The following is a 22,382-nucleotide window of genomic DNA, read 5'->3' on the forward strand; positions in this document are numbered from 1 at the left end:
TGCCAGTGTGGGGGGACACTCAGCTGGGGACTGGGATTGCTTTCATTTTTCATATCTCTCTCCTAGAAAATATTTATTCTATAGTGCATACCAGCTGTTAAATATTGCAGTCTGCCTAAAGATACCAGCTCTTCAAAAATGTCTCATCATCATAAGTTTCCCTCCCTTTTCCTTCAGATTTTTTCTTTCTCTGGTTTATTCCCTAATCCTTTCTGATATTCTCAAGTTTTCTCTTTTTTTCGTTTGTTTTTTTTCAAATCCACATCTCCCATTCCCTATGGCAACACTGCAGTTTTTAACCATGAGTCAGTCTATAGCATGTTCTAGGTGGGAGAACCCTCCTTTCTGAAGGTGGGCCACTGGGCAACTAAGAATGCAAAAGGCAAGAAGACAGAGGGAGCAAAAGCAAAAGCAGACCTATCTGTAGCACACAGCTAGCTAGACTATAGCCTGCCCTTGAGGATGGGAATGGTAGTTCTGGTCACACTCAAGGTGTGTTTTATAGTGTCTACTCACTAGACAGAAAACATAAGTAATTCTAAATATATCTGTTGGGCCAGGTGCCTCAACAAATTTGCAAGTTAAAAGCCAGAATCTCCTTGCGTGAGAGACTTTACAATACATGATCAAATGTGTCCCTGCCCAGTCAAATCTGACCACTGTCACAATTTATATGGACATAAAACAGAAGGGAGCTCTCTTGAGGGAAAATACTAAGATGCCTTACATATGCTTGTAAGGAGTCTACCCAAGTTTGATTGTAGCATTCAAAAAAGAAGAAAAAATACTTAATGAAAATCTAATAGACAGTGGAGTCTGGCAAGCAATAATATTGAATTAATAATATTGAATTAATAATATTGAATTGATTGAATTGAATTAATTAATTGAATTGATTTAATTGAATTGATTGAATTAATTGAATTGAATTAATTAATATTGAGTTAAAAAATCAAATAGGATGGGGAGATGCTGTGGAGTATCTGAAAGCATCTGACAGCATCTGACTTCTGTTTGGTCCTACCAGAAATAGGGAATCAGTGAAGAAATATATCCCAAGTGGTGATAGAGTCAATGACAAGTTTCTGAATTCCAGGTCTGAGTCTTAATGTGATATTGATGTAATGGTGATAAGATCTGTGCGGCAGGGAGAGCTGGCAACACAGTGAATGTTTATGGATACACAGGCAAAGCTGCACTACTGGTATATATTGGCATTTAATGACCGGCTTCACAGTGGGAAATGCTAAGGGCAGGACTTTGCCTAGTGGTGGTTTTAACTGCTGAGGTATTGGAAAAAAATCAAATTCAGCCCTAGTTTGGGTGGCCATGACTCACGCTGAAGTCATGAGGATAGTACTTGCTGATAAAGAACAGACTTGTGAAACCACACAATGTACAAAACACCACAGCTGGTTCACTGCATTTCAATAGCCCATGAGCGCCTGATACCCTCAGACTTTCTTAAAATGCTCAATACACAGTATAACAAAGTGTTACAATATAATGCATTTCCAAATTATGTCAAATTGAAATTCATACATGGCTGGCTGCACCAATACATACTAATAGAGCAGAACATTCCTATCTCTAATCCTTTCTGACAGTGCTGGTTTACATTGTCCTCTCTAGTGTCTCATTATGCATGTTCTCACTACTCTTATAAATTTTCATTGATGGCTCTTCTTCCTTATTTAAAATGCAAACATCTGGATTAAATCAACTGAATTCACCCTGTCAGTTTTGCATATACTCAATAGGTTTTAAACCAGAACTCCCAACTTGTGTTTATTTTCAAACCTTCGTCATTAAGAAAACTCAGACTTCTAGTTGATTGTTTGGCTGTTTCCAGACATGGTCCTTTGAATGATTTGTGCTGGAATGAAAATATAATCATATTGATTTGTTTTTTGTTAACAAGCTGTAGATTCACAAATAATATAGATATGTGGCTACATAGCCTGCATCTTTTATAACAAAAAATTGAACTGAATTGAGTCTCAGCCTGAGAAAGAATTTCTTACCTGAGCCAGGTATGTGACTTGTGCTCCAGTGCTGAGCCACCGGCACTAGAAAAGCTGGTGGGTGTTAACCAGGCTAGCATGGAAAAGTTTGTCCATGTGCAAGACCAACTCCACCACAGAATTTTCGGGGCCGGGGGGGGGGGGGGGCAGCAGTGGGTCATCCTCCCTATATTGCCCCTTGGTGTGCTGACGCCTAAACTACATTTCTAACTTTCCTTCTGAATCATGCTTTATTGAGACATTCTCCTCAGCAGGGCATCTATGAGGGACAACCAGAGCTAACAAGCTGTGTCACAAGCAATTGGTGCAAATTATCTCAGGAACACTAAGAAAAGTGAAATCTATTTGTGGAATCAAAGTTTAATAGAAACAAAACAAAGGAAAATTCCCTAGTAACCACAGAGAAGGCTGGAACCATCCTTCAGATCAGTGAGGAACACCATGCACAGCAAGCATCTTTATCAGAAATAGTGTTACCCTTCTTCCCCAACATCACATTATAAAAGGAAGTCTGTGTACCACAGGGTGCAATGTAAGCCAAAAGACGATTAACATCAGATGCCACCCAGAAGCTTTTGATACAAAACTTTTAGTGTGGCCTCACAAAGCCCAGGTGTGCTCCAGCTGTGTAAGGGAGAGGAACAGTTACATCCTCTCTCCACCAGTCCTTCTCCTTCTAGAACAGCAAATATTTCACAGTCTCAAAGCGACAGCTTTTACTTATGGCCCCCTCTTGATCACAGCTATTTAAAGTAGTATGTTGGAGTTGGAGCTACAGCAAATCTAGCCAGGTTGAAACAATAGTGTGCACATTTGCAAGGGAAGTGCTTCTTGTTCCACAGTGGCCCGGATGGGGCCACTTGGCTTGGATTGTTTGGATACATGGCTGTGAGACATGCCTTGGCTGCTAGTTCCAACCCACAGCAGGTCTTGAAATAGTATCAGCTAAAATTATAATTCAAGTAGGAAAGAGATGCAGGACAGTAATCAAAATGGCATCATTTCTAAGTCTAGTATATCACTAACCTCCTCATCTAGAAACAAGTGCTATACAACATTGGTAGATGTCACCTTCTCCTGATATACAGCAGTATTTACTGTCCCTATAAATTTGGAAGTTATTTTTCTTCAAACTTTCTTCTTCGTCCTTAGACTAGTAAGGATCTTTGGGGCCTTTCTTCCTTTTTTTGATCTAAACTGGAAGACAATAGCCACCAAACTATCAAATGTCCATTAACTAGGCATTTTCAATGCCTAAAAAAGTCCCTAATGTGTTCTTTACTTGCCACAAATGAATTTTAAGGACCTCCAAAATGCTGAAATGGATATCGTGAAATTTGTGACTGCACTTGCCATCATTATATAATCAGAGCCACCACCTGAAATACAGATATTTCTATAATCCAAAAGAAGTGCCCACTTGAATGGAGGATTTCTATTCAGGCCAGACTTGTAGGAAGAGTTGTAAGAACCACATTAAAAAAGCCAAACTGCCTCTTCTGCCATTTCTGCTCTATTAGCACTTCATTTGGTGGCACCATGCAAAAACAGTCACAGAGCCCTTCTCTCCCTCCCTGGCTCAGATTGGAGCTGTGAAAAACTTTATTTTGCTAGTCATTTCTTTGAATATAACCTTGTGTTTTCATGAGAGCAAGAAACATCATAAATACCTTAAAAATAGACCATGGTGAAGCAGGATCTGAATCACCACTGGGTTCTGACCCTAGAGGAGGTCCAGTGAGATCTCTTTTCAACCTCTTTTAAACCTCTTTTGGCCTGAGTACTGAGACAGGAATAAGCACAGGGAACAAAGGCTCCTTTTCCTCCCTCTGGGTTTCTTCTAGGGTCACTAAATAAACAGGACACCACCAAAAGCAACAGTCTTTATCACAGATTTCTCATCCTAACAGAAAAACAAGAAAACCTGCAGGACCCAAAGTTCAGCAAACTGCTTGGCCAAGGCAGGGTAAAGTAAAAAGTAAACACAGTGCCAGAGTAACAGCCTGCATTGAAGGTGTTTTTAGACCAAGGATTAGAAAAGCTTTTCAGAACATGCAGTGAAAAGAGGATCAAATGTCCTGCTTCTTCTCCAGCTTCTGTCTCTGGCTATGTAAAAACAGACACTAGATAATGCTACAAGGCCTCTTTGCACGTCATTGTTGGAACTCTCAGATAAGTTTATTAAAGTGCTGTTTTATTTCCAGATGCCATGTTACCCACTATGCTGGGATAAAGCCACTGGGACATGACTGGTCAGTCTGGTGTGAGTGGCAGACACACTTTGAGAGGAAAGTATCTTTCTCTGTTTGCCTCACTTGATTAAAGAAAGAAAACAAAAAGAGCTTGGCTTACATTAAGAAAAGAGACATCCAAAGCTGCAATGCTGAACTCTTAGGTACCTTGTGGCCTAGTGTGATATGACAAGCAAGGTCCACCTGAGCTAACCAGTTCTTGTACTCACCACAGAATATAAGGCCTAGAGTCAACTACTGCATTCACTGATTTCACTGTTGTGATGGAGAAGAAGATAGCTGGAAAAAAGTGGCACCTTCCAACTGTTAGCAACTCTGTCTGTGTTAGTTAGTTGCCCAGACATTTGCATACGCTGGAAAAGGTTCTTTTCGTGTTCACCAGAAGTTTGTAAAAACAGTCCCATGTTAGAATATTTTTTAAATGTATAAAATTATGTTCCAAGCTAGGCCTGGATATTAGTCTCCCCTCACATGACAACTTGAGCAGTTTTGAAAACCAAAAGTTCTTGAAACAACCTGTAATGCAAGTTTGAAAATTAGTCATCAAATATTGTGATAATTTTAAATATTACTTTTATCCCAATTTTTAAGTTACTATAAATTAGTTTTCAAGTAGTTTGCAACTGACAAATAGAAATGCTTTCCTTTAAAAATGCCAAATAATATCAAAACTTTTTAGAAATTTGTCTGTAAAACAAAAATTCACAAAATGAATATTTTCCTAAGGACACTTTTGGTTTCAGCCTAGAACCATTGCCAAAAAAAAAAAATTAGGGGAATGGCCTGACTAAGTCTAGTTATATAATGTCAGGGAAGTAGTGTCTGCAGGGATGAGAAGCAATTAAATGTTCAAGCAAAAAATCAAATTGAGGACACTGTGCTCAGAAAGTTAAAAGTCATAGGGCCAGCAGAGAAAATTTGGAAAAAAAACAAAGGTGACTAGAATTTAGTAAGAAACAGAGACTTCTTGGGGTGGAATCAGTATGAGAAAGAGATTTAATCTTCTTTGTGAAAAGAGTAAATGGATGAGAAAATAGAATATCAATATAATTGCCAGAATGAAGAACAGGGTGACACAAAGCTGACATGATATAGAAAAGAATTTAGAGACTGGAAAAGAAAATTTGAACATACCAGAGTAAAGTGTCTCGCTCTTTTTCTCTGTAATAACAACGATACTTGCTGCTGTCACGTAAGTGTCCTTAAGACAGGAGAATGCTCATCAACTACAGTCCAAATGTCTCCATAAAAATTTTTAAGGTTGTTGCCATCAAACTGCCAAATGTTGACATCCTTAGCAAATTAATAATTTCATGTATCTAGGGCATTAAAGGTATTCTGCAATTTTTAGTGTGTGCTGGAAGAGCAGCTAATGTATTTGTTGGTAAATTCAGGCTGACAGGTTTCCTTTGCTAGGAAAGAGGCTCAGTTTCATTCAGATCTCAAAACCTTGAGGGTTATAGCAATAGCTAATGCTTCACAAGTGAAAGAAAACAAAATGTATGGACTTAACATCAAAACATCTTCTTATGAAGGCATATTTCTCTAAAACAAATTTGTCAACAGTGGGTACAAATCATGCATATTCAGGCAAAGTTTTATTCTTCATGAAAGGAAAGCTGAATCCAAAGATGAATTGCACCCATCCAAGATGAGTTAAATCAAATCCAGTCTGCTAGATTTTTTTATCATCAAATATTAAGCAGATGAGAGAAGTCAGAAATTAAAATAAGCTCTTAAAATATTGATAAGACTGGAGTTGTTGGGATGAAGACTCTTTGCTTTTCCTTTAATTCTGTATGATGGTTTCTCACATACCACTGGTTCTGTTTGTTTAGAAACATATTCAGTTCTTGCAAGCACTTTTGAAAAGGCATAATGAGTTCTGTGATTTGCACAAAGAAAATTGTTTATAGAAAAATCTTTTCTACTCTTTTTTCTGTAATAGAAAGAGCTTTCTATTCAGCTGTATTTCTTCTTTCCATTCTCTGTGAAGGATGAAGGATTCACTTTGATCAGTCTACATCAACCTTTTTCAACTCTTTGCTCACTTTACATTCAAATGCTTCAGTTATGTCTGTCCTCTCCCATAACAACATTCAATTGCACTTCCTTAAAGCTAACATCAGTTAAAAAGCTTTGGAGATCTGTAACTGCTATAGTTAATATGAAGTGCACGTCTTATTCTTTTCCACCAGTCTGTGTTGAACTGGATACATGGTGGGAAATCCTTCAGTATCAAGTCTTCCTTAGTGGCAATACCTATGTGTTTCATGCCACTATACGTTCTAGCAAGACAGCTGCCACTAGTCCATTTGCACAGTATGTGGAGCAAGAAAATATGCTATTTCTCTTTTTCACATATATGTCATGCTAGTGGAATAAACGGAAATGTTCTTCATTTAATCAGCTTTTTACGAAAAACAGGCTGCCAACCCTCAACTGAGGCCAGGAAAAGGGAAGATGTGAGCATGGAAGGCAACCTGGGGATGACAAGTGACTTTCACACCAAGAACCTCATTAAGTTTCCTCCTCAACTAACTTGCTGCAAATTGACTGGTTCCTCTTCTGAGCAGCAAGGGTGCTTCTGGCTCAGAAGGGTATAAGCCAGATAATGTGGATGGCAACCTGCTTCAACTGACTAATCATTTCATGCACGTGAAAGTCAGGGACTCCAGCTTTTGAGTTCCAGCTGTGACACTAAATCTCTTTAAGGACAAAGTCCAGCACTGTTCAGAGTCCAGAAGCCACACCCCTACCCAGTTCTTTCATGCTCCATGCAAAGGGAGAGGTAAATATTCCTCACACTCTCTGCTGGACAACACATGAAAGAGATTGGACATGTCTGGTTGGAAGAAGGGCAGACACATTCTCTTCCACGTCACAGGGAAGCAACATGTGTTTATGGCATTAGGTAATGTGATTAATCACCATCTATGTGATTAAAGGTTCTTCACTGATCTTCACCCCACATTGCTTTCTGTGACACTGTACAGTAGAATTTGGCATAAATCATTTTGATTCATCCTGAGCCAGTGCAGTTTGTCACGATCTACTATTGTCAAGAAAGGGCAAGCAGAGTTTTTGAATCCTTTTTTTTTTACTTTATAAAATGTTTTGGATGCTGACACAAGATACCTGGAGGAAAACAGAAAACATTGTTGTGTCGGACTAAAGATGCCATGACAGGAGAGGCTTTTTTAATCCTTTCATTGGTGCTGTGCTCCTGTTTTAGTTTTATTGTGTGTCTGTGTTTCTTTAAGTTGCTTTTTATTTTTCAGGTAGTGAAGAAGTGTATTGCAAAGTTCAAAAGTCACAGGAGACATCTTGCTCACAGGGATGGCAGTAAACACCCATTTAAATGTTCTGCACCAAACATAAGTCAACCAAACATCATAACAATCTGCATGGTCTTTTTGAGCTACTGCTGTTAAGACTGATCTTGCAGCAGGATGGAAAGCATCAAAAGGCCTAACTCATCTGTGTGATTGCCAGGGCATAAAAACATGACATTTTACAATTTTAAACAGAAATGTGGAAAAAAAAATTCTTGGTGTTAGGAGCTCTCTTGAAAAATATTCACCTTTCTGAATTACATTTGACTCATTGTGAAGATAATACAAATGTGAATACAAGAATAATTTGGGGTCCAGAAATGATGAAATGAAATTAACATCTTGTATCAAAGCTGTATCCTCTCTGGAACAATGTGTCTAGTGCATATTGGTCACACCAAAGAGATGAGTTCAGTGAGGAACATCTGCTCCACCTTTCACCAAGCTTCAGTGAAATTCAATCAGGATCTCAGCACCTGAGATACACCCTACCAAAAGCGGATGATGCTCTTTATGACTGAAGAGTATCTTTTAATTTACTGCTCTGCTCTAATAAATACTGCTGTCACCCCAAAACTACTGGCTGTCCAGGAGACCTTGGGACCCAGCCACAACTGGCTCTCTGAATGCAACTGCTCACCCACTGACTGCAGCTGCTATTTCAAGAGTTTGTAATCTTACAGTTTCCAGAGAGGAAACTGACCCAAGCTTTCCCTGCCATACAGCCCAACTTACTGCCACATTTGTCATGCAGTTCACTTATTTAGGGCATAAAAGGAGGCCTACAATTGTCTACTGGCAATCAGACAGCACTCAGTGGTGTTTAAATGTCAGGCAGCTTCAGTTCAACAAATACAAGCTATGGATTTTCTTTTCATAACTTATCAGCTCCTTACAGACCATTATACGCATAAGTATCATCTTACAGCGCATACCACCATCAGCTCACTACAGAGATGAGTACTCCAAGAGCAAAGAGTACTTCAATGGTGCAACAGTAGAGGTTAATACCTCTACTATCAGGTGAATTGAACCCTAAAAGTTCAAAAATTTCTCTTCAGTGACCATAAAGAAACCTCAAGCCACCAGTTCAGCTGTAGAAACAACTATACTGTAAACTTAGGGCATGAATCAGTCCAGGTCATATAGCTTTAAATTTGGACATTATCTGGGCTGCACATCCTCCTCCACAAAATATTACAGGTGTCTTGTATAAGCTTTTATTAGCTCTTTGATGGACTTCAGTCATCTTCCTCATTAATCTAGTATCTGAGTGCTTATCAGTCACACTCAAGTTCTCCATTACTGCGAATGCACAGCTATAATAAATAAAATCCTTATTTTTTAAGTTTTCATACTATTACATTACCCTACAATGAGATCTCTAGATCAGCAAATGTTAAGAGCTCATTGATACCATTATAGCACAACCCTGAATAGGGAAATAAATGGGATATTACCAAAAAAAAAAAAAGTATTATTTCAAGAGCCCTTTCCCTAGAATTACCCTACTTAGTGATTTCCCAGCTCTCACTGCCTGCGTTCATGGCCTGGGAGCTCTGCACATAATGTCATGCAGGGGAGTTGCTCTTTACACGTGACAGCTCTGAAACTGCTATTCTGCATCTGGCAACTGCTGGCTCCGTATTAGTACCTTGCTGTTCCCTTGTCTCAGTCTAACAGTGTCAAAATGCATGGTATGCCTGAATAACAGAAGCATACGCCTGAGTGTGTATTTAAGGTAGCTCCAATTCTGGACAGCAGTTTATTGCCATTCAGTGTATTTAATACAAAGAAACTTCTATTAACCTGCCTAACAGTGGAGAACCCTGCCAGAGGGAGCGGGGTTTGCTTTGTGAGAAGGGGGAATAGACAGCTCTTTGCTATCTCATGCTATACCTTCTGCCAGTCCCTCGCACCTGCATGTTAGAGCAACATTTGTTAACGCTGCAGGAAGTGGAACCATGCCATAGTACAGCCACTGATTAAATCCCAAGCAAATTCCTACTTCAACAAATGACCAAAGAATAAGGTGCAATTACGTCTTACGCATGTAGAGTACCAATATCTTATCATGTGTTTTTAGATACTTGCCACAGCCTTGTGCCCCAAATCATAACATTCCTCAAATAAATGTTTTCAAAATGTAAACAAAAGGCACATGAAGAACTCTGCCACATGTTTCTTTTCTGAGTCAAGCAAAGCAGCTGACAGTAAGAAGATTGTGTTCCCAGTGGTGTTTGACTGACAACTGGAGTATTGAATGTTGGAGTCACTGCTTGAAAAACTGTATTTCCTCTTCCAGAAAAAAAAAAAGTAGGTGTTGCAGTCCATTATCCCCATATGGTATTTGTATGGACAAATCTCTTTCCAGAAACTACTGTGCATGTTTGGCAGTTTTACATACATTTTATGTTATCTGCTTCCTTGAAATACACAGAGAAAGAAAACATCATTTAAAACAACAGTTTAAGCTTATGTATCTCTCAAACATTGTCCTGCACCAAGAGGCTACAGTCTCATTAACATGAAATCCTGTAAACAGAAGGATGAAACCAGTGATTTTAAGCAAACCAAACAATCTACTTAATCAAGTCATCCATGTAACTCCTGAATTCAGCTTTCTAGGATGTCTAAATTTCAACCATAATGACATAAGTTCTGTAGCTCCAGTCCAAGTCCTTCTTCATATACTCAACCTCAGTTATTTGCGTGGGGGTTTAGTGAAATCAGTGGGACTGTCACTGCAGCAGGTTCCCGGGTGAGTAACCAGATACGGAATTGGGACTGTGCTGAAGTCGCTTAAAAACTTGGCACTACCATTTTCCTTTCTCAGAGGACTAGCAGGTATATACATGCTTGTGGACAAGAAAAGACAAATGACCAATGTTTGTCATGACAAAATTTCTTTATGCTAAACACACGTAAAGGATTATCAGTCTCACCAGGTTAAATGTGATTCTACTTGGCTACACTTGATAAGAACTGTACTACTCAGTGCTTGGTTTGGTGCACTGTATTTTTCTAGTACAGAAAAAAATATTTCAGTGACCATATCTCACAGTTCCTTTGGATAAAAAGAATATTTTCATACAACTTCTTCTTTTACAGTAGCGTTGCTACATCTCAAGGGAAAAAAACTTTGGATGAAATTCTCTTCTAGCTAAATTGGTCTAAGTCTCATTTTCATTACCAGTATTATTCTAGATTTAGCTAAATACAAGGAACAGAATTTTGTCCAGCAGCTTTGCAGCCCCTCAGGTCCCAAGGCTAAGCCCTTGAGATAAGCCATTTATTCAGATCCCTAAATACAGGTTTAGGTGCCTTAAAAGATCCTTCTAAATTTGGAAGCGATGCCCCACATGTCTGGGCCAATATCACCCTGAAGGTAATTGAATTCATTCTCAAACCACTATCAAAAAGAGGCAATATTATTCCTACTCTGTCTTTCCCTCAGGGATGAAATACTTCAGAAAGCTAATGGTTTTATTCAAAGCTGGGGATACTGCCTCCATCTCTTGTCCTTCCCTGCTCAAAATTTTTCCCAGTGTCCTCTGAGGCTGGCATCCTAACTGCAGAAAACCCTTTCAACTTTTTTTCTTTTTTTTTTTTTCGTTACCTCAATTAGCGTTCTGTGTCTTTTAAGCCTTCGATCCAGGTAATAATTGACATTTTGCCCTTTGCTCTCTTCAGTGGGCTGTGCTTGCCCCTTCTTCCTTTTTTATCCACATAATACCACAGGCAATTCCCTCCTTCTATTTTACTTCATGCTCATCGTCATTTTAATCTTTTTTTATTTTATCTCACCAGCTCTTTCCTTGCCAGCAAGGTTTATATTTTTGCCTGCACACAGGCACACAAAAGGAGGTCTGATCCGAAATGACACCTATAATCTTGTTTTCCATTTCAAGCATTTTATGAATTCTTCTAAAATTTGGAGCACCACAGTCTGCTTTCAGTTTGCTAACATAAATCTAATTTTTTTCACTGTAATTATTCCAGATTTACAGTGTTATAATAAAAGAACAGATTTTTTTGCACTAAAGCTTTATTTGCTAGGGATTATAGCAAAAAATACCAACCTCCCCCTGCCCCGAAAAAGCCTTAGATTAAGGCTGTCCTTGTTTATTTAGGAAGATGTGGGAGATCAGAAGCTCTAACTCTGAAGGATAATGCAGAAATTTATGTATAAATGTATTTATGATAATACCCAAGAACCCTATCAAAGATCATGAATCTTTTTTTTTGCTGAGAACCCTAATCGCTACACATACAAAAGAAAAGCTAGTTTCTATTATCACAACAGCACAAGCAAAACAGGGAAAATTAAAAGCAAAATGAGCTGTTCAAGAAGCCATATGGAACATGGTCTCTGAAGAGCTAGTCCCGTCTGCCACACGAGCCCTCACTCTGCTGTATACGAGATACCCAGCAGCAGAGGTCAAAATTTCTCATCCAGATTCTGATTTAAACTTCAGTCCATGCACACAAGAGGGATTTTCTACATTTTCATCTCTTTGTCCTGTTATGATTCAGTCACTACTCTTCTTCGAAGCAGAAACTTTTGCTGAATTATTGTGGCAGCCATCAGGTCATGCCACAACATTTTAGTATCCTGAGTTATGGAGACAACTTTCAAAACAGAGTTTAAAATGAGTATTGTTTTTACAATCAGAGCAATATAAAAACAAGGCTAGGGGTGGGGGAGAATACTGAAGGGGAATAGGGAGATCAGTAGCATTTAAACTACATAAGAGTCATTTTGGAGTCTGACTGAAAACCCAGGCAGTATGTGAGGCACATTATTCCCTCTCTTTTTATACTATCTTAATGACATTTAAATGCTTTCCAGATATGTGGAAAATTATGTAACAGCTCTCAAGGGAATGGGATTCTTCAAAGAACTTAATTTCACATCCCTGTGAAGGTGATCTAAGCAAAACAAATCTGGATAGGGGAAACACCACCAGAGCAAAGGCCAAATGCAGAAGCACCATGTCCGAGCAGAGCAAGCCATGGCACGGTGTCACTCATCCTTGTGACTTGCTTCAGAGAATGATTGTAGCAAAAGGATTAGCATCATGTGGCACAACTGTAGTTATAAGGGTGCAAAGTTCCCTTCCCTTAACGCATCTCTGTTCCTTTCAATGACCTATCCAAGTAAGTTTAGTTAAGGAACTCACCAGAAGCTGTAAAATGTATTGTGCCTTTCGTGTCAGAATTAAGAATTCGCTCCCAGGCCCTGTGAGAAAGAAAATCCACGAGCCTTCTCCTTCCAGCCCGTAGGTTTCCATGGTAGGTGCAATATGAAAGAGTGCCAAACTCAGTCTCACCAAATTTAAGAAGATAGCAGTAGGTATATTTTCAGAAAAGGGTTCTGGACTACCCCAAACAGGGAGGATTACAGTCTCTGGATTTAAAGAATTCATTTGCACAAGCTCTGCTCAGTCAGTGTGTGTAGACAGGGGCTGTGCTGAGGAGGCAGGATTTTATTCTCAGTTCATGTGGATTTTGTCCAAGTGGACCAGAAAGACTCTTCTTGTAGTTCCTGACCCAAGACAATGTCCCTCTATGTTTCTTAGAGCACTATATTTATAACTCCATAGATACGGAGGCTCACAGAAGAAACCAGTCCAACAACCCTAAAACTTGATCAAGCACAAAACCTGTTTGAGCCCTTCCTGACACTGCAGTAAATCTCTGGAACCGCAAAAAAGGGAAGAGAGGTGTAATTCAGACTAGAATGAGGCCAGCTGCCAACAAACTTGAAACAAAATTATACAGGACTCTACAGGACAACAACTGTCTAAGCGAGAACAGAGTCCTTAGTTCTTAGTGTGGCTTCATTTTATCAGCAAGACATGTTCAGCCAAATGCTCATTTATTTAGATTTATCAAATCCATGTCTTTTAAGACTGCACTTTAGTTATGTGAAAGTTTTTTAAAAAAAAAAAAGTACAAGAAAGGCAGTTATTTTTTAAACTCCCAGTAGTTGCTTTGCAAATATATTTGACATTTTTTTGAAGTCCAAGCTCTTAACTCATGTTTGTATATAATAATCTCAGCTTTCATTTGGGGGGAAAAAAACCCACACACACACCTAAGTTTCCAAGTTCCTGTGACTTAGGAAAGTAAGTGTAAAATGTACAGCCTAACGGCTTCCACACTAGAAAACAAATAGAATAATCTCAGAGGTGATCTGCTTTAAAAATCACATGGTTTATCATCTCTTTTCATGCCGTCTTTGAACTCAGACTCAATTACTTGTTGTCAGCATAGGGCTGTAAAAACTTCTTCTTTCATACAGGCTTTTAGCAGAGGTTGAGTCCCAGTTCTTCTTGTGCTAAGGTTTTTCTGGTTGTACAACTGTTGGTTAATTAAAACTGGCCTGTACAATATTTTTAGAAGTGTTTTCTTTAACATCTGCTTATTGCAAGGCATTTTAATATACTGTTTGTGGAATGTGATCTATCTGGCATTTATCATAGATACAAAATAGCTCTGCAAATAAAACATCTAAATGAGACATTTTATTCTCTTCCCTATCTCAGCGTATATTTGTGGTTTGAAAAGAACAAAATCATAATTTTAATGCAGATGAGGTTACCTTATTCACTCTCTATCACTGCACAAACAAATAAGGTGGCAAAGGGCATTACTGCAATTCCCTGAACATCTTTTGCTATGCACAGAAACTTCTGAATACATACCATGTGAGGCAGTAGTTAACTCCCTAACCTACTTACTTCTTTCTTACTTACTTACAAACTACTGGGGCTGCATCATCTGAGCCCACTCTCATTTGGCAGGATGCCCATATACTCATTCATTATGAGATGCATAATTTCCTGAGCTATTCCAGCTGCTCATAGTTTAATTTGGTGATTAACCATAAATTCGTATGGAATTACACAATGGCCTTACGCTCTCTAGAAGTAAAGACGCTGTAGAAACCACCATGAAAAATCACAAGAGCAGACGTGTTGTTCCTGAGGATCTCAAAACAGAGCTTTCTTCCTGAGGGAGGTGAAGTGAAACACAATTTGAAAGCAGCAAAGAGCAGAGGAAATCTGGTTTTGCTTTATACAGGTCCCCAAACTGGGATTCGGGAGAGTGAATGGATTTCAGTTTTCCAAAGACTTAGGATTTCCTGAAGGTCTTTACGGTGGATATCTTCAAGAGAGAGAGAGAAAGACAAGATAACTGGCACAGGGCAATTATCATGACCAGCCACATAGTCAGCGGAGGATGGTAGTAGAGGATGAGATGCAAAAGTCAAATCACTGCCACCCACAAACCCACCTGCATACTGAGATCAGATCCCCACAAAGGCCATATGATATTAAAAGGGCAATACAACAATTAGGTCAGAAATGGAATGTCATCAAGTATCATTGGATTAGTAATACTTTGATATCAAAGGCTTTTAAATATTCTCAACTCCCTTGCTGTTCTGCCAGGTCTTTGGCACATGTGGGCTGTTTTTAAACAGAGGTTACACCTGCAGATATTGCACAGGCACTCGGTACTGGTCCAGAGTAAACAAATCTGCAACAGTGATTACAGATCTGGAAACAATTATTTAAATTTTCCACAGGCACCTACATTTCTTTCTACTGAAAGTGCCAAATTCTTTGATGATTCAAAATTTGGACTTGAGTAGCAAGTGATATGTAAATTTAAAAAAAAAGGCTAAAATAACTCTCTTATGATTTCATAGACCAGTCCAGTCATATCTCCCTTATTCTTTATAATTCAAGAGGCTTTAGGAGAATTTTGGTTTATTAGTGTCATATGCATTGTTTTCTTTTGTGTTTAAATTTTTGGAGTTTACTAAGGTATCTAGAAAAGAGAGGCTGGGAAAATCAGACTTCAAGGCTCACTGATACATAAAAGGTTATTAACTGAAAACTATGAAGTGATGAAATGCTATATGATCACATAAATATTTTAAATGCAACTCATTACTTAGTAATCTACCTAGTTACATTGCTCCCATTACAGATGGTCTAGGCAATTCCATTAAGAAGTCCTGTTCTTTTATTGTTTAGTTCTAATTGCTAAACTTGTATTAGCTGCTAAATTGCTAAACTGATATGAATTCAAATGTTACAATAACGAAGCATCTGAGGCTGAAGTTCAGTGATACCAATGAAAATTCCACTTGGGAATGGAAGTAAGGAATCTGTAGACCACATCCAGAACACTGCATCTAGTTTTGGCCCCTGGTACAAGAAACACATTGGTAACTGCAGCGAGTTCAGCAGAGGGCCACCAAGATGACCAGAGGGCCACCAGAGGGATGGAGCACATCCTCTGAGGAGAGTCTGAGGGAGCTGGGCTTGTTCAGCCTGGAGAGAAGACAGCTCCAGGGGGACCTAACAGCCGCCTGCCAGTGTCAGGGGACAGCGAGGGCCAGCTGCTCCCTCGGGGATGGGAAGCAGGACCTCAGCATGATAATACAGCTGGCTGGGCAGGGACCTTGCCACATACCTGGACAAGGAAGCAGGGCAGAGCTAGAGATGGCAGTCAGATGCAACCAGCTGCTGGTGAGCTGGAGACCAGTGCTCGTACAGCATAGATCGGGCAGGGACCTTGCCACATACCTGGACAAGGAAGCAGGGCAGAGCTAGAGATGGCAGTCAGATGCAACCAGCTGCTGGTGAGCTGGAGACCAGTGCTCGTACAGCATAGATCAGGCAGGGAATGAAGGCCCAGGGCTGAAATGGAGTCCCTGGGCCCACAGGCTGGGTGGGGGGGAGGCCCTAGGTGAGGCTGGTCAAGGCCACTCAGGTTTGTAATGCCCCCAAGGCCCTGACAGCCAGATCCCACAAGAAGGTCATCAAGAAGATGGAGCCAGGCTCTTCACAGTGGTGCATGGTGAGACACAACAGGCTCTCAGGGAGCAACAAGGGCTGGTTGCTCCTGAGGGGCAGGCGACCCGGGAGCCCAGTGTGACCCCAGTGCAGGCAGTGCCCCACTGACAGGCCACAGCCCCACAGTCTTTGAGCACGGCAGGCAGAGACAGGTGATGGTAACATGGTCCATTGACACCCACAGCAAGTGAGGAACCAGGCCCAGGGTCCACCCAGGGACTCCAGTGAGGAGGAAAAGGAGACAGGGCCAGAGACAGGCTTGGAGACAAGGCTACAACATGGGTCCAAAGTCCATCCAGGAGGTGGGTCCAGAGACATGGCTGCAGACTGGCACATTTATAGCGTAGCTCAGGCAAGGACTGGGTGCTCAGGCCTGAGCTTAAATGGGGCTCCAAGGCCCATGGTCACAGGGTAGGAGTCCCCGGTGAGATTAGTCAGGGACATTAAGGCCTATTAGTGGCCTCAGACACCCAACACAGGCATACCTTGAAACAAGAAAGATTTATGCTAGATATAGGAAAAACTTTTTCACCAGGAGGACAGTCAAGCAGTGGGACAGGCTGTCCAGAGACTGGGCAAATCCAGCCTGGTCTGACCTCACAGCTGGCCCTGCTTTGAAAGGCAGTTTGTTCTGAAGACCTCCTGAGGTCCCTTCCATTCTGACTTATTCTGTATTACTGTAATATTTAAGTGGCACCATTTAACTTTATCTGTCTTAGTTCTCCTATTTCATACATGAGTACATACACACATATCAGCAGCCTTTAACATGCACAGCTGAAGACACTGAGAGTTAGACACTGATTCACTTGTTTCAAGAGACGTCTGATATGCATAATTTCCACAGCCAAGACATGGAGTAGAAAGGAGTACAGAGCAGGCTTGTATCTTAATATTTATTTCTCTTCCCTTGTGTAACCTGTATATGATATAATGTGCTTTTATCTATCTTATCTGTCTTCCTGTTTTGAATGCATTTATCCTGTTGCACCTAGACATCATTTATATGTGTTTCATACCTTCCAAAGAATTTTTTAAACAATTTAGTACTCAGAGCTGTATCAAAATAACATGTATTTCCCTATCAAGTGTGTCATTTTTCACTTGGGGAGACAAGCCTCAGTGTTAAAATGGCTATTTAAATATAATGGATCGTAACTGATGGACTTCTTCGCATTTACCAGCAGTGAATGAACATGTTTCTATTAATTTGCTACTGCGTGCTCTGCCACTGTCACAAATGCATGCAAATAGCTCTGATAGGAATACAGAGGTACCTGCTGCTTCATTGAACAAGGGGGAATCTCATAAGGGCAAGAGAAATGTGCTGTGTGTCTGAGATTTTATTTTAACAGCAGATGAGTATGTGATTCTCACCAAGTAATATTTCCATTTCTAGTGTTGCTGTTCAATTTCAGAAGTTTTCAAATAAACTAGAACAAAGGCAGGGATTCCTTCCCCCCTGCCCACCCCACTTACTTAGGCACTAGTTCACCTTTGGCTATGCTTTGCTGGTGACCTGGACCGCCCCAAAGCATAACATCTCTGGAGACCCAGTCCACCTTTGTCAAGCTTGGACTAGAGAACTCTGCCTCAGTTTACAAGGGCTGGGCTCCTCTTGCAGCCTTTTAGGCAGGTACAGCTACCTACAACTCAGAGTAGCAACTTTTTCCACCCACCCTGTGGAAGTTCCAATGATTCCACAAAGAGCACCTCAGCAGTGAATCAGGTCTTCGCACCTACTCTGAAAGGCTTCCAGATCGTCCTTGGCATTAATGGAAGTTAAGAAAACTTCCACTGCACGACTGGCAAATAGGTGTGTTCCCCCACCAGCTAAAGCCAGCAATTTCTTCCACTGTACCTCAGGCATGGACATCCCAAATACAGGACAAACAATAGCTGTTTAATAAAGTCACAAAGGTTTTTTTTTCTTGCATTTATATGTTTGAGATGCAGAAGCATTTTTTTCTGTGCAAGTTCACCCTATCTAGAACTACATTTATTCAAAAGGATTCTCATGATATCCTCCAACAGACCACACCAAACTGCTTTAAGTACTTTGAGAACAGCTGGTGAGAAAAAGTATATAATTCAAGCCCTTTCCTAATCAATGTCTTTCCTTTTCTAGATAACTGTTGTGCCATGTAACCACAAATGTGTATTACATGCTTACAACCTTCTATCCCTCTTCTGCCTCATCCTCATCCCCTAACATCATACCTGATATTGATTTACTAATTTCTTTAAGACATGTCCAGAACGTGGCTGGATGTTGAGGGAAATAATGTGAATTTATTAGGATGTCATGTGGAAGAGGATTCCTACACTTTTTTTTCCTCCCTGGTAACGCACACAGCCAATACAGCACAACCAATAACTCCAGTGCAGACTGCAAATACAATAAAGAAGTATGCTAGATTCCTTATCCGGGTTATCAGTCACTGGACACAGATGTCTCTCTAATTATATATATATGGGGAGAAAAGCTATACACTGTTCAATGTTAAATATATACCTTTATCTTTGATAATCTGGGGACTGCAACCTGAATGACACAGAACTGGGACTGGTTGACCTGCATGTATTATCTTTCATAATGCTGTTCTCAAAATAACATCATATTTCTTCATCCATTAAGAAAAGAGCACTCTAAAACTAAATCTGTTCCTAGCATGTAAGATTCAAAATACGTAGCTTCAGCTTATCCTCCTTTAGTTACTTACTTTGTTCCTAGTTTCACATATGAGAGGGATAGAGAATCTCTTGAAATGGAGAACAACTTATAACTGATACTTTCAATGGTATTCCAGTTATATATTAAAAGATTTTTACTATACTCCCTCTCAGTTTTCCTTAAGCTAATCAAATCCTATTTGCCTCTAGTTTTCTTCGGAGACCATGTTTTCTAGCTCCACAATCTCTCTTACTGCTCTTATTCATATCTTTCCTGAGTTGTGATGCCCAAAACTGAATACAGCACTCCCACTAGAGACCAATAAAGCAGAACGATTTCTTTATTGTGTTTCACATAACATTTTATCGGGTAAGTGTTTGGGTTTTTTCACAACACAGTGGCATTATTGATTCATGCCTTATGTGCAGTCCATTCTAAATGATGGATCCTTTTCCTTAGAACATTTTAACTAGCTAGTCTAGCACATATAACTGCAAGGGAATAATCCTGAGGGTATCAAGATCAGCCTAAATTCTAAGCCAGTCCTCTAGGAAGGTCTGCAAAGTTAATAAGCCATTCCATCATTTAGGCCATTAATAAAAATAGTAAATAGCATCACAGCCAGAGCAGGTTTTTGAAGGTCTCCAATGACATAGCTGTCCCCTGCAACAGGACGCAACTCATAACTACTCCTTTGTAGTTTCCAGCCAGTTTCGCACCAGTTAATGATCTTTCCATTAGAACTCTGATTCTTAGTAACACAACTTCTATTTTTCTTATTTTTCTTCCCCCCCCACCCCTTCCAGAGAGGAAACATTAGGACAGTAGTCAGTTTGGTGTTTATAACATAAATATGCATATGAAAACAATGTATGTTTTAAATGCAAAAATAGAGTAGGAATTATTTCATGCTGTTATTTCTCCCAACTCTAAGGGGATTCAATTTAGATTTTCAAGTTTCAAACATATCTATTCCTGAAAAAACAAACAAACAAAAACCAAGTTGCAAAACTTGGGATGGGAAAAAATTTTTGAATAAATTTTCAAGTTTAAAAACATGAAAGGCGAGTAAAATTACTTACCAGTTACCTACAAAGTATGATCTGGGGTATTGTATTAATAATGATTATCAATTTTAAAGCTCTCAGTAAGCAAGAGTTGTTTTTCTCAATCTCTGAGAAGAAGAGATTTTGAAAAAACAGCTGGCTTATTAAACATTAACTCAGGTGCATTTATGAAAGAGAAACCACTTACCTCCTTTGTGATTCTATTTACAATAAGCACAGCTATTATCATATTTTATCATGAAGCTATCATGAGACTATGAAAATAAAGTCTACTTTATGGGAAATTAGGCTTTCGTAAAGAAAAGGCTTATTTAAAGTTCATTATGACCATATAAGGCTATTTAAAATTCCTAGGTTCAGGCACTCGGAAATAATAAGGGTCATCTTCCAAGGAAGCTCTGTTGCTAGGAAACTCAAGGCACAAAGTGTCACAATAGCTTGTAATTTACTCTTTTAATCAAGAGATGTTGAAGACAAATGAACTCACCAGAATGTGCCAGACTTCTATCTGATCTGCATGATTTTACATGAAAAAGGGGAACGAACCATAACCCCTCCTCACTGTCCTGTAGCCTCTTCCCAAATCCCTGAATTTGTAACATAAGGAGAAGTGTGCATTTCACTTTTTTTTCTGGAGCAGAGGGAGTGTTTTGCAGTATCACTTTTATAGGTTATCCCACTTCGTTACAGACTCCCATAGGCAGCTGGCCCTAATGGGTGAGATAAATAGGTGCAGGGAAGGGGAGTGAGCCAAAGGGGTTTCATTCCCACCTCAGCTATTTCAGTGGCTGGGATTTAAAAGGTTGCCTAATGTAGGAGGGAACAAGGGGAGTTCCGAAGGGGGCAGTCTGTAAGGTGAGACTAAAATGCTGCCTAGCTTGAAAACAGCCTGAACTGTTTCATTGACATTAAGCTAGGAAGAGATGGCTCAGTCTTTCACTTCTGGTGGAAAAGATGTTCTGGTATTTTCACCTGGGCAGATGTTGCTGTGGATCAGCCTCCAGATGTATGGAAACACCAGCCTAATGCAATGCCCCGTGCCCATTCCCACAATCTGACATAGCAAATGACCACCTTTTTTGAATAGTGTCCATCACTACAATAATCTCTCCCATACTAAGGCACAGTCTTAGGGCAGAAAGTGCTGAAGGCAGAGTCTGCCCTTAATGCTAAAATGCCTACAGGGATTTGTGGGCATGTTGACTGCAAGGTTACAGATACAGTTCCAGCACAAACAAACTAAAAAGAATCAGAAACTAATGGAAACAGGACAACCCAATAGAAGATGGCTGGAGGACAGGTTATTCAGGAGCCTCTGTAGCTCCAGGTGGACCAGTTCCAGTAAAATTCTAACAATAACAAAAAATTCAGAGAGAGATTTAAAAAAAAAAAAGAAAAGCTCAGAAAAGCTCAGTATTGCAACACAATACCAACTGAGACATTTCCATGCCAAGAAACCTAAAGAAACAACATTGGAATAGATTTCCCTCATACTTCAGTCCTTCAGTATCCAAAGAGTAGCACATAGCAGAAGGGAAGATGGGAAAATGATCAGGCATTTGCACAGGTGGCTATCATTTTGAACCAGTCTACCTGGATATGAGCTGATCTTTTTATAAATAGCCTAGTTACCATGCTCTATCAGACAAGGCTACCCTGTCTAGAACCACATTTATTCAAAAGGATTCTCATGATATCCTCCAACAGACCAAACTGAACTGCTTTAAGTACCTTGAGAACAGCCGGTGAGAAAACGTATATAATTTAACAGCAAACTGGAAGTAACTGGAAATACTGCATTATATACAGTTTAAAAAATCATTGGTTTATATATATAACAATAAATATACCATATAAATAAATACCAATAATATACCAATTAGCTAATCTAATAAGCTTACCATTAACGAACAGTAGAGTCCAAATAACCAGTGGCTGCTGCCAGCATTTAAAATTGGATGAAAAAGAAAGAAAAGTATTCATTACCAAACCAAGAAGGACAGTTTACCCAAACCAGAGACAGGAAGAGGGCCTTCTGACTCTGCATGAACACAAGTGGATGAACCATGAGGTCAGAGGAGCCCCTGCCTATGTGTGCTTGAAGGAGAGGAAGCAGGGCTGGGGAGTCTGGGCTCTGTAATAATAATAATTGAA

The sequence above is a fragment of the Apteryx mantelli genome, chromosome 5 (genome assembly GCF_036417845.1).
Source record: "Apteryx mantelli isolate bAptMan1 chromosome 5, bAptMan1.hap1, whole genome shotgun sequence".
Classification (NCBI taxonomy): domain Eukaryota; kingdom Metazoa; phylum Chordata; class Aves; order Apterygiformes; family Apterygidae; genus Apteryx; species Apteryx mantelli.